This window comes from Octodon degus, unplaced genomic scaffold (genome assembly GCF_000260255.1).
Source record: "Octodon degus isolate 3935 unplaced genomic scaffold, OctDeg1.0 scaffold00126, whole genome shotgun sequence".
Taxonomy (NCBI): domain Eukaryota; kingdom Metazoa; phylum Chordata; class Mammalia; order Rodentia; family Octodontidae; genus Octodon; species Octodon degus.
In genome coordinates, this window is record NW_004524702.1 from 4739695 (window position 1) to 4747334 (window position 7640).

At 60.2% G+C, this 7640-nt stretch overlaps 1 protein-coding gene across 4 annotated transcripts in view; it reads left to right on the forward strand.

Annotated features, from left to right (window-relative positions):
* Positions 1-3756: 3756 nt before the first annotated feature.
* Positions 3757-7640, forward strand: part of Pth1r (parathyroid hormone 1 receptor) — a 21181-nt gene continuing 17297 nt past the window's right edge. The window contains exons 1-2 of one of the 4 annotated variants that reach the window (XM_023700768.1): positions 3757-3884; positions 5771-5827. The gene's annotated coding sequence lies outside the window, so the exon portion shown is untranslated. Of the gene's footprint in view, positions 3885-5770; positions 5828-6810; positions 6958-7640 lie in introns of those variants that run through there. The other 3 variants (XM_023700766.1, XM_023700767.1, XM_004640685.2) reach the window with 3 other exon arrangements.

Consider the following 7640-nt stretch of genomic DNA (forward strand, 5'->3'; position numbering starts at 1 on the left):
TGCTCTCCCCCGCCCTCTGCCTGCCAGATAGCCCTCAGCACCTACCACGCCCAGGGCCTTGATGCTGGGGTGGGACGGTACATGTGCCACCAACTCGGACACAGCTGTGCAGGGCTTCGGGGGAACCGAGATTCTCAGCCACAGAAGGGCCCCAGGGCTGAGCAGTGGCCCGGGTGCGCAGCAGCTGGGTGTGTGACTTCGATGGCACCATGGCCTGGCCCCCTGCAGCTCCCAGCTGGCATCTAGGCTATGCACAGCCACTGTCCTGTTGTGCCTGGGATGTCTATGAGGCAGTGACCCACCCATCCCAGGGAGGGTCCTTCAGCCTTTTTGACAACTGCAGTGACTCCTGGAGGGCCTGGGGCTTCAGGCTGCAGAAGCAGGGTGACTCCAGCGGGCCACTGATGCTTCCCAACATGGCTATTACTGACCCCCACGTGGTCAGGTATGTCTGGGACAAGTTCCACACAGCTGGACAGCCAGGCAGATATAGCCCTGACCCTGGCCCTACGTGTCCTCTAGGTCCGCCAATTCCCTTCCTTGCCCCCACTCAGGTCTGCAGAGGAAACTGAGGCCCAGCCTGGCTCAGGTGTCCTCAGATGGCCCAGTGTGAACAAGGACTGGGAGGAGGGCCCACATGGAGGGTCCTTCCCGCCACACAGGGCCAGAGTGTCAAGACCGGGGTTCCCTGGGCTCAGGCCCTCATCTGAGGTCTCTCTGCCAGCCTTGCCAGGACCCAGTGTCTGAGCTCCCATCCCCCCTCTTTCTTGCCCCCTCCTCCCTTCAAACCGCAGGGCCCAGCAGCCTCTGGAACGCGTGCCCGGGGCCTCGGTGATATTTTGAGTTTAAGAAAACTTTGCAGCCGGCAGGAGCTCTTAAAGGTTATAAATAGCAGCAGAGGGAGCCCAGGCCAGGAGAGGCGGAAACACGTGTCAAACACGCCTGGGAGGGGGATTCCGAGTTTGGACCCCTCCCACACACACCAGGACGGCTAGGTTTCTGGGCTTTTTATGACCACCGGAGCGGGAAGTCACACCCCACCCCGCCTGGAAGGCGTCTGGGAAGTGAGACCCCTTCTGGTCCCCACTGGGGTCCCTCAAGGCTGGCTGGGTTGCTGGGACAGGAGGGGGCTCTGCAGAAAGGGGGTCCAGGGGAGCTTGCTCCCCTGCCTGCTGTGGCCCTGTGAGGACGCTGAGGGTGGAGGGGCTTTGAACAGTGACCTCTCTAACCTGGGCCACCTGAGGCCTGGGGCAGGAAGGGGGTAACTTCAAGGTCATGGACAGTCCCGCCCACCAAATGCTGGTGCTTTGCACTTGAAGGAACCTTGCCAAGCGACACAAAGTGTCACAAGCACCTATCACCTGGGGAAGCAGACCCTGGGGCTCATTGCTCCACCACAATCCAAGCCTGATGCTGCAGCTTCCAAAAAGATGAGCTAGCCAGGTGTGTGATGAATCCCGTACTGCCAGCCCTCTGGGAGGCTGAGGCACAGAGATCTCAAGTTCGAACTCAACTTGGGCAACTCAACAATTTAGTGAGATTCCCAACTAAAAAAAAAAAAAAAAAAAAAAAAAAAAACCCGCAAATTTTTATTTTTTATTTTTTATTTTTGAAGAGCTTAGGGATGTAGCTCTGTATGAAAGCACTAAGGTTCAATCCTTCGTATGGCAAAAATTAAAGAAAAGGAGGAGGAGAAAGAAAAGGAGAAGAAACAAGGAGAAAGAATAAAGAGAAAAAAGAGGAGAGGGGGGAGGAAAAGAGGAGGAGGAGGAGGAAGAGGAGGAACTTCCCAAGCAGATGGGGAAGAGAGGGCTGAAGGAACCCCACCACCACCACCCCTGCTCCAGTGGAACCAGATGTGGCGCATCAGCAGCCCAAGGCCAGCTGTGGGATCTCAGCCGGAAGTCAGCGATCAGGGTGCTGAAGCTCCAGGTTAGCCTGGGAGGCCATTTGATTTGAGAATGATGCTCAGGACTCTCAGCTGGGGGGACACAGCCCTGAAGGGAGGTCCCGATTAAGGGGTAAAGTTGTGAGGCCCTCCTGACTTTGAAGAAGCATGCCAACCTTCCCCCCTGCTCCCCAGTGTGGGAACTGTGGCGCCCCCCCACCTGCCATGCCTGACCTGCCTTTCCCAAGCCCCACCTGCTGCCTTGGTCCCTAGCAGCCAGGCGAGGTGTCCAGGAGCTGCCAGGCTTGGGGAGCCCCAAGGTTTATGGGCTTCTCCTGAATGGGAGCTTGCTGTGCCCCCAGGAACTCAGCCAGGTACAGGAGGTTGGTCCAAGCTGCCTTTCTCCCCTGGCCTCCAGGTGCAACTTCCTGTCCTGCAGGATAAGGCCAGCTAGGACCCTCTGGAGGAGCAAGGCTGGACGCAGGTGCCCCAAGCTCGAGGCTGCAGAGATCCTTGGCTTCCAGACTCCCCAAGGCAGGACGTTCAGGTACTTTGGGAGCCCCTTCCATTCTCAAATTCTCTGTCACTGTCCCATCACCATGGCAGGAAGGTCCCAGCCACCATCCCTGGCCAGTGAGGATGGGGACAGTAGGAACAGCAGAGCAGAGAAGGCTGAGTGGCCTCTGGAGTGGGGATAGGCGGAGATGCATGGCAGGAGCCAGGGGCCCTCCTTCTCTGGACCCTGGCCACAGAGAGCCCACGGGCCTTAGGATGTCCCTTGAGTGGCATCTTCCCAGTAGTCCTGTGCAGGAGGCTGTACATGCTGTGTGTCACAGTCTTGCCACACACCTGCCCACTCCATTGGGCGCCCTGAGCCTCGGTCTCCTACCCTGGAGCCACATTCACAAACTCCTGCCTCCCTCTCTACTCTAGGAACCCAGCAGCACCTCAGAAGTAACCACACGCTCCTGCCCTAGTGTCTGCAGGATTTGGGGAGGGGGCGCTGGGATGGAGTCCCAGGATGGCGCCCAGGCGGTGGAGGGGTGGTTTGGGGCCGGTCGCCTCACGTGCCAGGCACCGGGGCTGTGGCTGGAATGTGCTGAGTGGCCGCTGCCGTGTGAATCATTACACCTTGGCAGGCCGAGCCGGGACTTCCAGACACAAACCAGCTCCGGCTGGGCTCAGGGTGGCCATGGGGCTGCAAGGGTCAGCACAGGGCTGGGTGGAATACAGGTCCCCACCTGTCTTCTAGCTGGGTCCCCCATGCTGGGACACCAAGACTTGCAGATCTCACTCTTCTCAGCTGGCATGCAGATGGGGATCAGCACGGTTCCCCCTGATGACTCAAGAGCCTAAACTTGAAGGCAGTCACTCTCTGGGGTTGCACTTACTTCACCGGGGCTTGAGACCACTGAAATGCAGAAAGGGTCAAAAAGAACTAGGTGTAGTGGCGCACACCTGGTAATGCCAGCACCCTGGAGGCTGAGGCAGAAGGATGGCTTTGAGGCCATAGGAAGTTCAAGGCCAGCCTCAACTACACATGGAGACCTTCTCGCTCTCAAAAAATAATAATAAAATAAGAAAGAAAGGGTCAGAAGGTTAAACAGAAACCCAGGGACAGGCCAAAGGAGAGCTGAAGCAGAACAAGGAAAGGACTGCTGAGGCCCACGGTCACCTGGGGCCTGAGTGGGCCCAGGCGCCAGGCAGGCAGACCCACAAGGGCAGGGGGAGGGCCTAGCCCAGGGCATCTGAACAGAGCCATGCTCGGTGTCTGGGACAAAGTCCTAGGCCAGCACAGGGCTTGGTGAAAATAATTAATTTTTCTTTTCAAGGGAAAGCTCTGAGTCAGGCCTTTTCCCTTCTCCGGCAGCCGCATCCGCATCAGGCCTGGACCAGAGAAGCTGCCCCAGAGCCGCCCATGGCCTCCTCATGGCCAACCTGAGTCTGCCCTGCAGCTTTGGGCGTGGGCCTGGTTCACAAGGCCTGAGGACTCCAGGTGAGCAGGGCTGGTCCAGGGACCCCAGGATGGGCAGAGCTGCGGTTCCTACAGGATGGACACTGGTTAGCACCATTGGGCACACAAGGTCTTTCTTTCTTTCTTTTTTTCTTTCTTTCTTTCTTTCTCTTCCTTCTTTCATTTTCTTGGTTATTTTTTTCTTTCTGTTGTAACAGGGTAGTTCAGGCTGGCTTTGAACTCAACAACCCTCCTGCCTCAGCCTCCTAAGTGAGTGCTGGGATTATAGGAAGGACAACCTTATGAACAGTGTTGTGGACCTGGCATTTGGACAGCAGGCACCTGTGACCTGTCTGACAGGAAGCCAATACCTCAGCCTCCTAGGACCGCTTTCCACCTGGGACAGAACCTGCTGGCCCCGGCCCCCCTCCTTGCCTTAGCCTCCAAGAAAGGGGGAAATCTAGGTAGTCACTGAGCAGGGAGGGGGGTCCCCACCAGCTGCTGGAGCTGCCAGCGACTCTGGGGTGTTTATGAGCAGCCAAATTGCTGTAAAAGTGGCACCTCACTTCACTTAGGGCCGGGCCACCCTTTCCTCTACTGGTCCTTTGCCTTCCAGAGGCCCCTGGAAACTGAGGAAGGTCTGGGCTTTGACTTGGAAACAGGCTCGGCTGGGTCAGAGTTCAGTCAGAGGTCAGAGTTCAAGACTAGGCTGACAGTCCTTGGTGGACAGGGCTCAGGCTGGGAGCAGGGCTGATCTCAGGGTACATGGACAGAACAGAGTTGGGGTGAAGAAGTGGGGCAAGCATGACTCAGAGGCAGGTGTGAGTCTGGTGCCCGAGACTCCCCAGGCTGCGGCAGGAGGGCGAGAGCTCCCTGTCTGTCGTCCGGTCTGGGTGTACCTTGGTCTATGACCTTGACCTGGCCCCACTCTCCCAGGCAGCAGCACAGGCCTATCAGCCTGGGACCACTGCAGTGTGCAGCCCCTGTTTTGTTTCTTTTGGGCTTTCACCGTGTAGCCCAGGCTGGCCTCGAACTCACAGTGACTCTTCTGCCTCAGACTCCCAGCCCTGAGTACTGGGATTGCAGACATGTGCCACCATGCTCAGGGGCCCTGCTCCAGTTCTGAGCTCCAGGGCAGCCATGGCTCTCGCCTACTTAGGCCCCTACTTGAGGATAGGAGAGGGACCGCCCTGCCAGGAAGCTCCAAAGGCTATGGAAACCGACAAGAAACTGATCTGGGGCCTCTGTCAAAAAGGTGGTTCCGGTTCTGCAGTGCTGGCGTCCTTCCAGTTAATGTGTGATACCCCATCCTGCCTGGTGGCACCACCAACCAAAGGCTGGGGGTGAGTTAGGGACTGCGCAGCCCCACTTACAGCTGCGGAGCATCTAGCAGCTCTGAAAGCCCCCAACCATTATGGACTAGCCTGCAGCCCTAGACAGCCCCCTTGGGTCCTGGGCACTGTTGAGTCAAGTCTGAGGGCTCTGCCTCACTAGCTCCAAGGTTAACTTTTGAATCCTGTCTCCTCCCCCTGCCCCCCATGTCTGGTCCTCACGAGGTGGAGAGAAGGGTGAGAAGTCAGGAAGAGAGGCGTGGTCACAGGAATGTGTGGGAGAGACAGCTGCGGACTTGGGCCACACAGCAGCAGCTAGACTGGGCCAGAGACCGTTGACATTTTTGTTTTTGCTTTGAGTCAGAGTCTTGTTATATGGACTCCAATTTGTGGCAATCCTCCTGCCTCAGCCTCCCATGCCTGGAATTATAAGCACAAACCATCACATCCTGGGGACAGTTGTCCCTCAGATGGACACATGAGCTCATTTCTACAGGCTGCCTATGGGGAGCCCTTGGAGACCAAGGGCCTGGGCACTTTCAGGGGAACAGTGAAAGCTACCCTCTGAATCCACTGCCTAACTTCCCCATTTTACAGATAAGGAAACCATGGTCCAGAGATTAAGGGAGTCCTAGTGGCTGGGACACACAACTGGTAAGCAGGTCAACCAGGCTGGGGCTTGGTCTTTCTTTCCTTTTTAAAACAGGGTCTGGTTAGGTAGTTCAGGCTGCCCTTGAACTCCCTATGTAGCCCAGGCTGTCCTCAAACTCACAATGATCCTCCTGCCTCAGCCTCCTAAGTGCTGGTTGCTCCTGCAGAGCATCCTTAAACCCTTGGGTTCCAGACAACCCCAGCTTCTTCCTTCACCTTACTTTCACCCCTGCCCAACTTCTGGGGTCCTTATGAAGGTGCGGTCTTAGGGGATCCAAGGTCCCCACCTAGCAGGCACAGAAGACCACCACCACCACAACCACCCCCACCCCAGTCTGGCCATAGCCCCTGTCCACTCCTCCCTCCCTTCCACCAAGTGGAGGGTCCCATCCCCCAGCCAGCCTCCAGCTGAGGCCCCAAGATGTGGGCTGAGCCCCAGATCTTGAAGCCTACAGGAGCCGGCCACCCCAGACTGGGGTCTGATGACGACTGGAGAGGGCACCCAGAGGCAGGACGGGTCTTTGACTGCAGCACTGCCCGGGAAGGACCCTGGACCCCAACGCGATAGAGAATGAGGAGGGGATGAGGGGCCCCAGGCATGAGACAGACTCTGCGGAATCCTGAGAGGGCGGGACGGGGCACCCCCCAGGAAACCTCGTGGCAGCGGAGGGTCTGCTCCATCATCTGGGCCCGGAGATGAGGGAATTTTTAAAAAGTGTTATTTCCCATAGTCGAATGATGAAGCGGCAGAGTCGGGGAGGCTCCCAGGCCCCGATGTCCCCGACGGCGCCCCTGGCGCCCCGCGGCCGCACGACCCAGGCCGGGCACTGGACGCACTGGGGCTGGGGGCAGCGGCGCCGGGCGGTGGGGGCCGGGAAAGGAGCGGAGGAGAAGAGAGCGCAGGGGAGGGGAGGGGAGGGGAGGAGAAGGCGGGCGCGGGGAGGGCGCGGCAGGCGCCGGGACTAGGGACGCGCGCGGCGGGCGGCTGCTGCGGGCCGCGGCCGGGTGGGGGGCACCCCGAGAGCTCCATGCAGCACCCCTGGGGCTGCGGACCGGGCATTGGCTCGCCGGGGCAGCAGTCGGGGGTACCCCGACATCCATGGCAAGGCGGGGGCCACGGCGGCGCGCTCGGAGTAAGTCGGGGCCAAGACTGCGGCATCCGGGGTTTGGGAGCGCGGGATCCCGAGGGATAGGGGTCCCGGCGGGTCGGCCCCGGGTCGGTTGGTGGCGCCTCTCCTCGGAGCTCGATGGAGCCGCGGCCGCCCGGCTCGGTGGCTTTTTTGGAAAGTTGCGAATGTTTTCGTAGCGGAGAGGGGGAGGGGAGGGCGGGCGGGCGCGAGGGAGTGACCGAGACGGAGCCTGGGGCCGCCGAGGAGCGGAGGCCACGGCCGGGGGAGCTGGCGACGGCGCGCAAACCTGGGCACCCGGCGCCGGGACGCGCGCTCCAGCCGGGGGCGCAGGCGGGGCCAGAAGGAGCATGGGGAGGGGCGCGCGGGGGCGCCCGGATCGGGTCGGGGGTCTGGGGGGCGGGGTCCGGGCGCAGTGGAGGTCGGCGTCGCTGCCCTCTCGGGATCGCGTCCCTGCGCCGCGCGCCCCGCCCCGGCTCCCCTCCCGCGACGGCCGCTGAGCTAAAAATAACCGCTCGCGCGCCCCCCGCGGACCGCGACCCCGACCCCTCCCCCGCCCCTCCCCCATGGGCGTGGGGCGAAGCCGCAGCTCCCAGTTCCCCCGAAGGGAGAAAAAAGGAAAGAGGGAAAGAAAGAAAAGGCGGCGCGGAGGGGCGGGGGGCGGGCCGGGGGCGGGGGGCCCGGCCATA